This window comes from Mustela erminea, chromosome 11 (genome assembly GCF_009829155.1).
Source record: "Mustela erminea isolate mMusErm1 chromosome 11, mMusErm1.Pri, whole genome shotgun sequence".
NCBI lineage: Eukaryota > Metazoa > Chordata > Mammalia > Carnivora > Mustelidae > Mustela > Mustela erminea.
Genome location: NC_045624.1, coordinates 55,624,801 through 55,638,608, shown reverse-complemented (window position 1 = coordinate 55,638,608; position 13,808 = coordinate 55,624,801). Strand labels below are relative to the sequence as shown.

General features: G+C 34.3%; 1 protein-coding gene across 11 annotated transcripts in view; it reads left to right on the top strand.

Annotated features, from left to right (window-relative positions):
- Positions 1 to 13,808, top strand: part of HDAC9 (histone deacetylase 9) — a 923,925-nt gene that overhangs the window by 835,165 nt on the left and 74,952 nt on the right. The window lies entirely within an intron of this gene.

The window sequence follows — 13,808 nt, the reverse complement described above, 5'->3', positions numbered from 1 at the left end:
AGATATATTAATTAGAAAAGCCTTGCAGTGTCCAACCAGGTGTGTCCAGTGATCATACCTCTTTAAAGAGCCCTCAGTTCTTTAGAAGAGTCCACAATTCTAGAACTCACTCTGCTTGAGAAAGGTCCCCTAATCTACATAAATTTAGGCTCATCCGGGAGTGGAGTTCTCACATTCTTTTAAATAGAATGACCCCCAGATTTTGGCTTTGGTTCAGGCTAATAAGGGAAATCTGCATCAGTGACTTGATTTGTAGAATCTCATCACAACCGAAAACTGATCACAACCTTACTGTTTCCCAACAACCCACCTTCCCCAGATCCAATAGACAGTTTGTTCAAGCATTATCAAGGTACCTGTCTTACTGCTCAACTACTAACACTTGGCATTTACTGGAGAAAATAGGTGAAGAACTGGTGAAAACAGTTGAATACTTTGGGCACGTGGTGACACACATTGTTTACCTTGTCTTCTAAGTGATAAGTAAACATGCTTTATTTTTTAAAAAATTATTTGGGTTTTTTTTTTTCACTTATTTTGAACAGGCAGTAATCTAAGTATAGAAGGCTTCAGACTCTAAAGCCTGAGATGAGTCCTAACGTTACTATATTCTAGTTGTGTGACCTGGGAAAAGTTACTCAGCTTCTCTTTGTTTGCTCCTCTATACAAAGTTTTATATTCTTGTAGCTACCTCATGAGGTTGCTGTGAAGATTGAATGAAATATCTCTGCAAAGTCCAAGGACTTGCACAGGATAAATATTTTAGGATGTCTAATTGTAGTTTCAACTTTCTTAGACTTGAGGTACTTTCAGAGATACTTGAAAACTTAGTAGCTTAAAACACCACCCATTTATTACCTCATGGTTCTGTAGGTCACAAATCTAGAGAGACACAACTGAGTTCTCTGCTTCAGGTCTCGCAAGACTGATAGATCGGCCAAGCTGGCCCCTTATTCTGAAGATTCTAATGGAAGAGGCTTCTTCTGAGTTCATTCAGGTTGCTGGCTGAAATTGAGTCTTTTTTTTTTTTTTTTTAGATTTTATTTATTTATTTGCCAGGCAGAGACAGAGCGAGAAAGGGGACACAGCCAGGGGGAATGGGAGAGGGAGAAGCAGGCTTCCCTCTGAGCAAGGAGCCCGATGTGGGACTTGATACTAGGACCCAGGATCATGACCTGAACCAATGGAAGATGCTTAACGACTAAGCCACCCAGGCACCCCTGAAATTCAGTCTTTTGAAGTTATAGAATTAAAGTTCCCATTTCCTTGCTGGCTAAAAGTTACCATCATTCCATTTTACATGATGCCCTCCATTTTTCAAACCAATAATGATACATCAGGTATTTCTTATTCTTCAGATCTATCTCTCCAGTTTCCTTTTATGGGACCAGCTGGAGAAAACTCTTTGCTCTTAAAGGGTTCATATGATTAAGTTAATATCCACCCCCTTTCTGCTCAACACTTTCCCATATTTCCTTTCGGTTTATTTATTCAACTTAAAAATCCTTTTACCATACCACAGGAATATATAATACGCATAGGTTCTACCCACACTCAAAGAGAAAGGGATTACACAAAGTAAGAGTCATTAGAGTTATTGGTAGTTATTCTGAGAATTTTGCTTACCTTACTAATTACAGTGCAATCAAGTACACCTGAATATATTCATTCCAAATTCACTCATTCTATCGGTAGACAAATACTGTACACCTACCATGTACTAAGCTGTATGTTGTAAGTGTCAATCAATTCTTGGCAATTTACTGTTTTTAAATAAGTTTTAAAAAGCAGGATTGTCTAGAAACACCAGTTGCTGTCCACCAGACTTATTTTTGCTGTCCCTATTTTGTTTACTGGAACTATGATATATATGATCCTTTGTAAGCACAATTGAGTATTCTAGAACTAGATTTACTAGTTGAAAAACTAAATAAATGAAAAACATGATACCATCTAGGTGATATTGCTTATTTATCTAACAGAGCTGTTAAATAATTGAGAGGGTTAATGGCCTAGAGTGAGGAAGTAATAGTTAACTGATACTGCCTACGTGTCAAGTACTAGATGGATGCATTTTACATACATTATTTCTCTGAAACTAACCAACATTACTATTCTTGCATCAGAAATGAAAAGCTAAAGCAAAGATAGACAAATGTATAACATGTAAATATTTGAGTATGTCCTGTTATCTTCTGAGTTTCTCTTAGCAGATGTGGATCTTCCAACTCTTAAGTTTTGTTAAAAAAACTATTTATAACAATTATCTTTCTCATGTTAAATTTTATTTATCTCTACTTGCCTCTAAGATTTTAGTTCCTTGGAGTCAGGAACTATATTTTATTAATCTATGTATTTCCCTAACTATTACAGTATGAGCTCAGTAAAGACGGGTTGAATTTGAGTAGTGCAAACTACTGTAATGGGATCATCATTGCTTAGCATGAGTCTGTTCTGCTCTTGTTTCATCCCACTTGGCCAGTTATGCATGAGCATTGGTGAGAGGATAAATCCCATGTGTTTAATGCATTATCTAAAACAGCAGTAAAAACTAGTGATTGGCAAATCAAATTACAATTGGGGTTTGGCAAAAAAAAAAAAAAAATTGTTGAGGGGTAGGAAGAAATGGCCCTATGATGTCCAAAAGCATTTTCTAGTGACTCTTTTTTTTTTTTCCCTCACTGGTTTTTTATTTGTGATTTTAAGGGAAATTTAATCCACATGTTTCTGGTTTGTTTACATTTAACACACCAAAGCAGTGATTTGTAAAAGCAATTTGGTGTCTAGGAACTCTTTTTAAAGTTCCTTTTGAAGTAAAGAACATGTCTGAAAATATGGACAGTATTAATATCTATTGAGTTGGCTGAATGGTAAGAAACACTCACTGAGAGCTTTGGGTTCTCAACCCAATTATATTGTCAACTGTTACCTTTATAATTCACCTTCCTGGATCTTAGTTTCCTCATCCTTAAAACGAAAAGTCTGGAATATATAATCTTAAAATTCATTTCTTGTTCTAAAATTCCATGATTGAAATCTTATATTAAAAAAAGATTAAAAACTGCTATGTGCCAGTCTCTGTTTGATGTATGGTACTTATTTTTTTTTATGTGCCTTTTTATGACTAGATACTCATTTCAGATCTGTGAGGTAAGATAATCCTTAGTTATATTTACAGGTGAAAAAAACAAATTCACATATCTATTTGAAATATCAAGTTTATATATAAAACTGTGGCACATAGTAGGAATTTAGTAAATAATTATTGATTTGTAGGTTGATTATAGATGGAGAGATGGATGGGTAGATAGAGGATGGATGGATGGATGGATAGATGGATGGATGGATCGTCAAAATGCCAGTCAACCGTTATGCTATCTTATTTACAGGAATTCTTCAAGATAAATGTTCTCCGATTTTGTTTTTCAGAAATAATGGCATTGAAGTTTTTATATTGTCTCAGACTTTAAGATATAAACCAACTATTCTTTTTTTTTTTCCAAAAGATACCGAGAGTATAAACTCATCTCCTAGACTATCTTTGACTGAAATAGTTGAAAGTACCTTCTTTAAAACATATGCAATATTTATAGGGCTGCTTAGAATAAGCCAACTGAAAGATTTAATGATAATAATCTCCATATTTCTTCTAAAATTGATTTCCGGTTTCAGTGAACTTGGAGAGAGTCTGAGGACATCAAATAAAGATCTTAACATAAAATGAATCTTCAGAATATGTTCATAAATTTACATTTTAAACATGACCAGAAAATATATATATTTGCCCATTATTAAGGTAATACTTTAATGAAAATTTTTCATTTGCATGAAATAAACCTTTTTGGCTATAGATGAAAGGATTTTATGGTAGCGACAATGGTTTTGTGAGTTTAATGATCCCAGCATCATCAGGAACGAATCACAAGTGCCTACCATATGAATTACAGCACCATGAGTCTTAAAAAGGTATTTCTGTGGAAAGCATTCTTCCCATCTGTAACAATCAGATTCTGCTTTGAAGTCCTGCTAGAGTCTCACAATACATGAGACAGCCACATGCTACCCAAACTTCTCTCTCAACTTGAGTTTGACTGCATTTTCCCAAAGAACAGTATGGCAACTTAATAATGAAGGGGTTTAGAGTGGAAAATGGCTACAGTTTCTCTAATTATACTTAACTGTGTGTAATTCTTCAGTGATCTTTTCTAGACTTAACTATAGAAATTATGCCAGTAGATATGCAGAATTAAATTTCAAGTTAAAATGGGACAAAATTGTGTCTCCTTTGATCCCTAGGATATTGAATCTGCAATGAGGTCTTCACAAACATTTCAGGTCCAAATGAAAATAAACTGTTAAAAAATGAATGAGTAACACTAAAGTGTGAAAAAATGAATAAACTTTTTAACTATATCAGAGTTACAAAAATTATATAAATCAATAACATAATAGGTTGTCACTATTTCAAAGAGGCTGTCAGTACTCCACTACCTCTCCTGAACGGATATGGGGGTGAGGATTGCCTCTGTCATCCGGTTGTTTTTTTTAACTTGAAGCTTTCCTCAGCAGAAAAAAAAATAATTGTGGAGAAACACTTGCAGTGGGGACTGACATCAGTAAAGTTAAGAGATTAATATAAGTAGGAATAAAATTACTTGTCTAATCAATCACTTTGTGTCGTGTGTGTGTGTGTGTGTGTGTGTGTGTGTGCGCGCGCGTGTGTCTGTCTGTCTGTCTGTATAACCAGATAGTCTGTCTGTATAACCAAGTGAATCATGACCCAGGTACTTTCTCTGGTAGTTGGTTGCTGATTCTAGAGTCTAATGTATTACAGGATGGCAGAATAGCAATGGTAACTAAATTGTGGGTTGGAGAGAGCTCCTCATTGTACAACAGAATTCTCTCCATCTTAACTTCCCTAGAGAATTCCAATTCAGTAGTTTTTGTAATTTCATAAAAGAAACAGGTTATCTGGGAGTATATCTCATTTCCCTGGGCTTTGATAATAATGTTTCAGTTATCCACAACAGGCATTGTTGAATACATCTAAACAAATGAAGTATATATAGAGTTTGGGAACTTTGTTCTTTTTTTTTCCTTTATATGCTTTACTATTAATGTTTATCTCACCACTGATAAGAAAAGTTAAAAAAAGGAGAGAAAAGTTGACGGTGAAAAGAACAGGTCTCTTTCCATTATAAAATAATATATAATAATACTGGTGTCAAATAAATGCTATGAAGTAGTCACTTTAACCATACAAGAGGATATTATTTGCAATCATATACAAAACTGAAAACCTAGTAACAACTTAAATATCTAAAACAGAGTATTATTGTTATACTAATACATTCAAAATAATATTGTAAAGGACTTAAAAATGTTTCTCACTACAGACATTTGTGAGTATAAGTTTAAAAAAGTTATAATATGATACTGCTTTATTTTTAAAATAAAACAACAAACATGAAATACCACAAAAGTAGAATTGGCTAATCTTTGGTTGGTAGAACTATGGATTTATAATTGTATATATTACAATTATTTTACTACTATTTTATTTATTATTTATTATTAGATAATACATTTATATAAGACAACATAGATATAAAATACTATTTTATTTACTGTTTATTCATTATTTTCTATTATTTTCCAAATTTTCTACAATGAACTTGTATTAATATTGGTGTTCAAAATAGTTTTTTTATGGAAATTAAAATAAAGCTACTTAGTATTTCCTTTCACTACCACTATATCTGGGAATTATTTGGGAAACATTAGAAGTGTTTGAGACATACTTTTGAAGAACGAATCCTTTTTTGACCTATAACTTGGTTATTAAATACACTTTAATTGTATTGTTTAATTGTTCAGACTCCTTTGAGCAACTTTTCATTTCGAACAACTTTTCTGAACTAATAAAAATGCTGACACAATATGACATATATCCAGGAGTAATAACCCATAGAATATCAGGAAATAAAATTGAAACTGATAATTTGAACCACAGCCATATTTACAACTTACTATATGGTTCTTTTCGGAAACAATTTATTTGCTTCTAGTAAATCAACAGAACTGAACAGGATTTCTAAGTGAAAATGTCCTTCCAATTCTCTTCTCAGTGGCATTTCATTCTTGGTAGTTACCACTTCAGCTGTCTGGTCATGAAAAGAAATGACTTGTTACAATGTAGCTTCATTCTCATTCTTGTAATTTAATGCTGATTAGATTAAATTAAATTAATGCTTTTTGAAACAGCCAGGCTGCATGCAGGATTCTTTAGTGTAGTAGAAGTAGTATAGTTGTGTTAGTACTTTGTTAAAGCCTCGTTCTGGAAGACTTCCTCAAGAGTGTAAGGTGCCAAATTTCACTTTGAAAAAATATTACTTACAGAATTCTGTTTTAGTCAGTGCAGTAAGGTAGTGGGGAAGACTGTCAAGTCTCATTTTCAGTGAATATATACCAATTTCAGTAACTAACCTGAGCCTGCCCATGTTGCTACTCCACAGGCTCCTAAGCTCTACCCCCAATCCCCCCACAAATAATCCAGAAGCTAAGGGTATATATGTAGACCTTAAGAACCTGTTCTGTCTGGTGATATCACCCTATCTGGTGATGGTTTGGGCCCGAGATGCAGCATGTTATATAGATGCGTTTTTCCACTTGATCACTTCTTTCCCATAGCGCTGACACTCAGGACACTCCAACCCCCTTATAAAAACAATATAGTTTTTATATTATATTTTATATTGCTAGTTATGGTCTCAGTATAATTTTTCAACTGTTCAGGTTAAGTTTCTTGTAACATGCTGGGAGAGCTTTTGTGAAGATTGGAGTAGAAAGTACTAAATGCAACTTGCAATTATGCCTATTAAAAATGTTATACACACACACACACACACACACACACACACACGCACACCACTGAAACTTTTATCTCACATGTCCTGATAAATAATACCTTGACATTAATAGCCATACTTGGCTTTTTAAGTACCTCATATATATATACGTACAACAGTAATGGACACAGTAGAAATCCGGTTAACAAGGCTAAAAAGTTATTCTTGAATTCCTTACTTGGAGTAGAAGAGAGGGCACAGAAATTCATTTCTTTATTTCACTTGAATCTTTTGTGCATGCATAACTCAAAAGTTCAGCTGCTTCAGTCTGTGGCTCAAAATCACATGGCTAACATGTGAATGGAAATAAACCCTGTAGGTAGAAGAAAGAGGAATTTGGATAGAGATCAAAGATTAGCTTCATTCCATTCTTTCCTTCCACTTTTTACTATCCCATCTAAATTTGGTGTTTTATGGGACTTTTTTTTTTTTTTATTTCCAGGGGAAAGAGTGAACTTAAATCAGATTTGAGGCTTTCTCTCTCTTTTTCTAAATCCATGTGATTTGATCTGCTCAGTAATGACTTTAGATAACTAAATGCTCAATTGTTTAGTATGAAAGATATGGCATACTGGTTCAATTTATTATTATTGTGTGTTTTAAGTTCTCACTATAGCCCTGGTTTAGAGTATAGTAAAAAACTTCTGAATATTTAACAATATGATTAGCAGAAATATTTGCCTTTTTGCCTCTAAGTATTCTGAGTATTTCTTGCTTTTTAAATTTTCTGGAATGGAACTAGTTACTACGTGCCATTAGCTTTGAACATTTCTAAGCATTAGATAACAAAACTTTGCATTACATGTTTTCGGAAAGCTTAGCATTCTTTTTATAGTAATCATATAAGAATATAGGGAGTTTAGTATGGCCATACTCATTTCTGAGTGGCCCATGGAAAAGAGTCCTATTGGTATCATCATGAGGTCCATAAAAAGCGAGGAACATTAAAATACCTGAAAAGAGTTTTTTATCTAATTTTGAAATACTTTTTAGAATAATTTTTGCCAGCTATTTAGAAACATACAGTAATTATAAAACGACCATTTTGACTTCTATCAAAATAGCTAAGTGGATAGAATCAACAATGAAGTGCTTCACGGCAGTGGGGAAGTGAAATCTATTTTTGGCTAACCTCAAGTGCTAGAGCAGAACTGAAATTCTGGACAGTTACAGCTTATTGGGTGGATATCTCAGTGCATTCCAAAGATGAAGATTATATTATTCTATTGTTCCAAAATTAAAGAAACTAAGTTTGGTTGGGAGGTCTAGTCATTTCAATACTTGAGAAGCTTTCATTTAGTTCTATCAACTTTGTTCTGAGAATTCCTTTCTTTTCAAACAAAGACCACAGTGCTTTAAAGAACAGAGATCAGGTTTGAAAGTAGCTCAGGCAGGCTTGCAGAGTGTGCACTTCCATATTCAAGATTATTCTTTCACATTTACATGGATTTAAAATATTCTAAATATTGTAAGTACCATACAAATGAAGGAAAATGAAAAAATTGTTCTTTGTACTGTAGAATGGATAACAAGAAGCTAAAAAATTTGACAAATGAATGATAAAACTACAGAGACAAAAAAGGTAATCAATTTGCAGTGTTTGGTGGTGGAGAGGAAGGATGAATAGGTAGAGAACGGGATTTTTAGGACAGTGAAACTATACTATATGATACTATAATGGTAGATACATGACATTATACATTTGTCAAACCCCACAGAACCATACAATACAAAGAGTGAATCCTAACCACTGGCTTTTGTTAACAGTAATACATCAATACTGGCTCATCATTTGTAACAAATGTACCACACTAATGCAAGCTATTAGTATTAGAGGAAATGACAGTGAGGTACATGGGAACTCTGTACTTTCTGCTCAGTTTTTCTTTAAACCCAAACTGCTCTTAAAAAATAGTCCATTAATTATCAAAAATATAATTGATTTAAAAATTAAATGTTTATCCCTTGCAAGTTCTTCAAGCATATAAAAAAAAATGAAATGCCAGTGCCAGGCCTGTGCTGTGTCTGGGTGTCTTTACTGCCTGAAGTGAATATGGACTAAGGTAGACTTCCTTATTGTAAGTTCTTTTGAAGGCTGCTTTCACCTTGTGATCCAGCTTGAAGAAGGGACTAGGACTACCCAGCTGTCAGTTTCCATGATATTCTCAAAGTCTTCTTTCATCAGGTAGTAGGAATCTATAAGAGCAATAATAATCCTGTACTCCTACCCCTTGTGAGGTTATGCATGGACTGGACAAGTGCATTCCTTTTATGTGACAGATAATCCACATTTACAGTCCTTTTTCTGAAATAAGCTCTGAGACTCATGTGCAGTGCTGGGTCCTTCACAATACAATCATGTTTGCTGGTAAATGAGTGCTTCCCCAACCAGCTTGGGAAGGTAGGAAACTGGGTCATGTACCTCCTCATTAACTCTCCAGGAAGAACACTGGCATAAATAGCCTGTGTGGGCAGAAGACTCTGGATTTGCTTACTCTGCATGTGATGGTCCACTAGGTCATCATCACATATGCTATTTGCTGCTCTGCTTAAAAGCATCAGGTGCTTTTTCATGTTACCCCCTGAAAGCTTCACGCATATGTAGTTCTCTGGACAAAGAGGGGTGTTGTTGAATGATCTTGAAAAAAGAGAACTGACTTGTCCACAAGTGGCAAATGAGCAGTCTCCTCTCCCGCTACAAACACTTTCCAGGCAACATCAAATGAGCCCAGTCTGATATCCTTTTTGGCTCTGTGAGAATCATCCCTGACCTGGTCATAGGTCAGTGCCTTACTTCATGCACACCACATCCTCACATTGTGTAAAACCTGTCTGATAAGTTGATTGGCTCCCAAAATTATTTCATTCATAGCCAGAAGGAGGATCTTCAAACCCTCTTTAAATTCAGTAGACATTATAGCATCCTTAATCTGTTCAATTCAGGGTCCTTGAAAGCGAAGATAAAAGCAATAATGAACCAAAGACTGAATCTTGGGATGATTTCTATCATTGCACATACAAATAATGGGAATTTTTATATGCTTTATCAGACCAATTAATTCCTGGGTTCTTTCCTGTCCTCATTTCCTGACATGCCATCAACTTCATCCATGGTGAGAATATGTTTTGTGTTTACTGAATGGGCTGCTCCACTTGACCCATGTTGAGAGGTTGAATAAAAGCTGGTGATATTGGTATCATTCACTGATTCAACAACAATGTCCTTGAAACTATTCTTACTCCAGAGTGTCACTTGCATTCAATTCCACATATATGTATCCCAATTTCTGACAAACGGGAGACTGGATTCTGAAAACAATGAAGAGTTAAATAAAGATAACACTCAGTCTGATGAAGACTCTATGGAAACTGGTGCAATGAGCAAGAAAAAAAACCAAAATCTTCAAAGCCTTCAAAATCAGAAAAAAATAAGGAGTCCAGAAAAGGAAAAAGTTCAAAGAAATGAAACCATTTTTCACTACTGACAGCCACTACTGACAGCCACTTTTTCCTCACCCTATTGACCAGTCTAGCTTATCTAGATAATTCCTTGTTTTTCCAGAAGAATCATATTTTAGCACAATAGAGTAACTTGGTTGTCCCATTATAAATAAATGGTGGTACAGCTAGAGGGATGTGATCAGTAGCCTAACATACACCTCTTATAGACGTTGATAGGACTGCTTGGGTCCTCCTGTCAATCTAATTAGATTATACTTCAAACTGAATGTGTAGAATCAGAAACTATATGTGGGCTTTGGAGTCAGATTTTAGTTAAAATAATATGCCTAAGAACATTGGTACTAAGGCAATTTTTGTAGGCTTAAGAATACCTTAATGTCCTTTATAGGACTAATGCCAATTTTTTAAAGGTACTTACTATTATTTGGTGAAATTTTGTAAGTAAATCACAATACAAAACAAAACAAAAAAAAATGAAATGCCATATTGAACACATAGTTTTATTTATTTTCCTTTATCTTTTTTTTTTTTGCACTTGTCCTTAAAATTGGGCAAGTTGGATGCAATTTTAAAATTTTTTAAATTTGAATGAGAGATATTTATATTTGGCAGCCTATACATCCTGAAACACTGCTACATGAAAATAGCAAAACTACTTTTTTAAATTTATGAATGACTTCCAAAAAGATGAAGGAATGTAAGCAAATACTGTGGCTGTTGGCTGCCCTGGGCTATCACAAAGTCTTCTACTGGCTAGCGCTTGAACATTATTAATAGACTACTGCTGAAAAAGGGAGTCAAAGCCTTGGGCCTCTGAAGGGAGAAGTTTTATTGGAGAACAGCATAAAGAAAGGAATAAGAAAGGGCCAACTCTAAGAAAAAGGGTTAATGGAAGAGGAAATACTGCTGAATAAAAACAACAAATATGGGGTGCCTGGGTGGCTCAGTGGGTTAAGCCGCTGCTTTCGGCTCAGGTCATGATCTCAGGGTCATGGGATTGAGTCCCACATCAGGCTCTCTGCTCAGCAGGGAGACTGCTTACTCCTCTCTCTGCCTGCCTCTCTGCCTACTTGTGATCTCTCTCTGTCAAATAAATAAATAAAATCTTTAAAAAAAATTCTCTAAAAACAACAAATATATCTAAGCTAGAGCTATGAATAGAGGGAATTGAAAAAGCAATGAAAACAAAAGGGGGGGAAATCTTGTTTTTTACATGATTATTTGTAATCAGGTTTTTAGGGGTCCACATTTACAATAACTGTGCATTAAAAAAGCAAAGTCCCGGGGCACCTGGGTGGCTCAGTGGGTTAAGCCGCTGCCTTCTGCTCAGGTCATGATCTCGGGGTCCTGGGATTGAGTCCTGCATCGGGCTCTCTGCTTAGCAGGGAGCCTGCTTCCCTCTCTCTCTCTCTGCCTGCCTCTCCATCTACTTGTGATTTCCCTCTGTCAAATAAATACATAAAAAAATCTTTAAAAAAAAAAAAAAAAGTCCCTGCAATCTAAGAATTTAAATTTCTCCTAGTGATAGTATCCCAGCCATCCAGTAGAGGCAAACAAAATGACACCCAATCCAGGTTTCAACAATAGATATCAAGTTCAGTTCAGTCTTCAAAAACTTCTCACATTGGAAGTTCCATGTGTATGAGATAGGTAGCTAGATAGATAGATAACAGAGGAGAATTAAGATATCATGAGGATGAATCAGCAGAAACAACAAATAGTAATAACTAAGCCATAAAGACTTAAAATAACAGATACAGAATATAAAATAATTATGGGTAAAGAAATAAAAGGAAGAACTAAAACCATGAGCAAAGAGTAAGAAACTATAAAATAACTAAAAAGTTATGGAATCTAACCAAATAAAGCAGCTGGAATTCAACAGTATAATCACTGAAATGAAGATAACCAATAGAAATGTTAAACAGTAGATTAGACATATGTGGAGAAAGAAAGACTGGAAGGTAGATATGAAATAAAAATACTTATAATTCAGGACAGAAGGAGACAAAAAATATGAAATAAAGCTTAAGAGACATTGAGAATATAACGACCATGACCACATACATCTAATTGGAATTTCAAAATAAGATAATAAATAAATAACTTTAGTTCAATAAATTTGAACACTTAAATAAATTTCTAGAAAAATATAACTTATGAAGATACAGAAAGCATAAGTAGCCCTATAGTTGCTAAAGAAATTCTATCAATAGTTAAAAGTCTTCCTCAAAACCCACGAAACTCAAATGGTTTTCCAGGAGATTTCTACCCAACTTTTTACGATCATATAATAAAAAGGTGATCCTGACCACATCAAATTCAACATGGCCAATACAGGACTGGACAATTATAGATTAAGCCCATTCATGAACATAGAAAAAAATCCTAAAAAAAATCATAAACAAAGCAGTAGTAAAACAATTTCAGCTGTGTACAAAATAGATAATTACATCACAATAAAGCTTATTATACTCCATAAATTTAATGATGGCTTAAAATTAGAAATACTAATTAATGTGACTCACAACAACTATGAAATTATAGGAAAAAATCTCATCTTGGTGTAAACGAATTTAACATCTATTTATAATAAAAGCTTTAATTCAATGTAGAAATAGTAAGGTCCCTCCTAGAACTGAATGAAACCACAGTAAGATGCCATTATTGACTCACTTGCTCGGCAAATTGTACCAAACATTGGCAAGGATGTGACTAAACTGGAATTCTTACATACACTGCTTCTCAGAGTAGAGTTTATAGCCTTTAAGAAATAATCTAGTATTATTTAGCAGATTTTAAGCCATAATGGTTTTAGTCCACTGTTGCACATGTGAACTACAGAAGTGCTATAAAAATGTTCTGGAGGCATTGTTTTTAATAACAAAGCTTTGGAGTTTTGTAATAAAAATCCAAGTATCCGTCATCAAGAGATTGGGTAAATAAATTCTTTTATACTCATAATATGGCCTACTAGACAGCACAGAACTATAGCTACATTTATCAACAGAGGTGAGCTAACAAGATATTGAATGAAAAGAGCAAGTTGTGAAAATATAAAACCATTTTTATAAAGTTCAAAAAAAAAAAAAAAGCAAAGGAATTATCAACACAAAGTCAAGATCCTAATTTCCCAAAGGGAGGAGGAGAGATATGAATAGAAATACACAAGGGGCTTCAAGAGTATTACTGACATTATTTTCCTTAAATTGAAAGGTGAGTGAACAGGTATTTCTCATATCATTATACTTTATAATATATATATATATATAGGTGTTATTTATTTTTTACATTTATCAACTATTTTTTAAAAGATTTTATTTATTTATTTGACAGACAGAGATCACAAGTAGGCAGAGAGAGAGAGGAAGGGAAGCAGGCTCCCCGCTGGGTGGAGAGCCCAATACGTGGCTTAATCCCAGGACCCTGGGATCATGA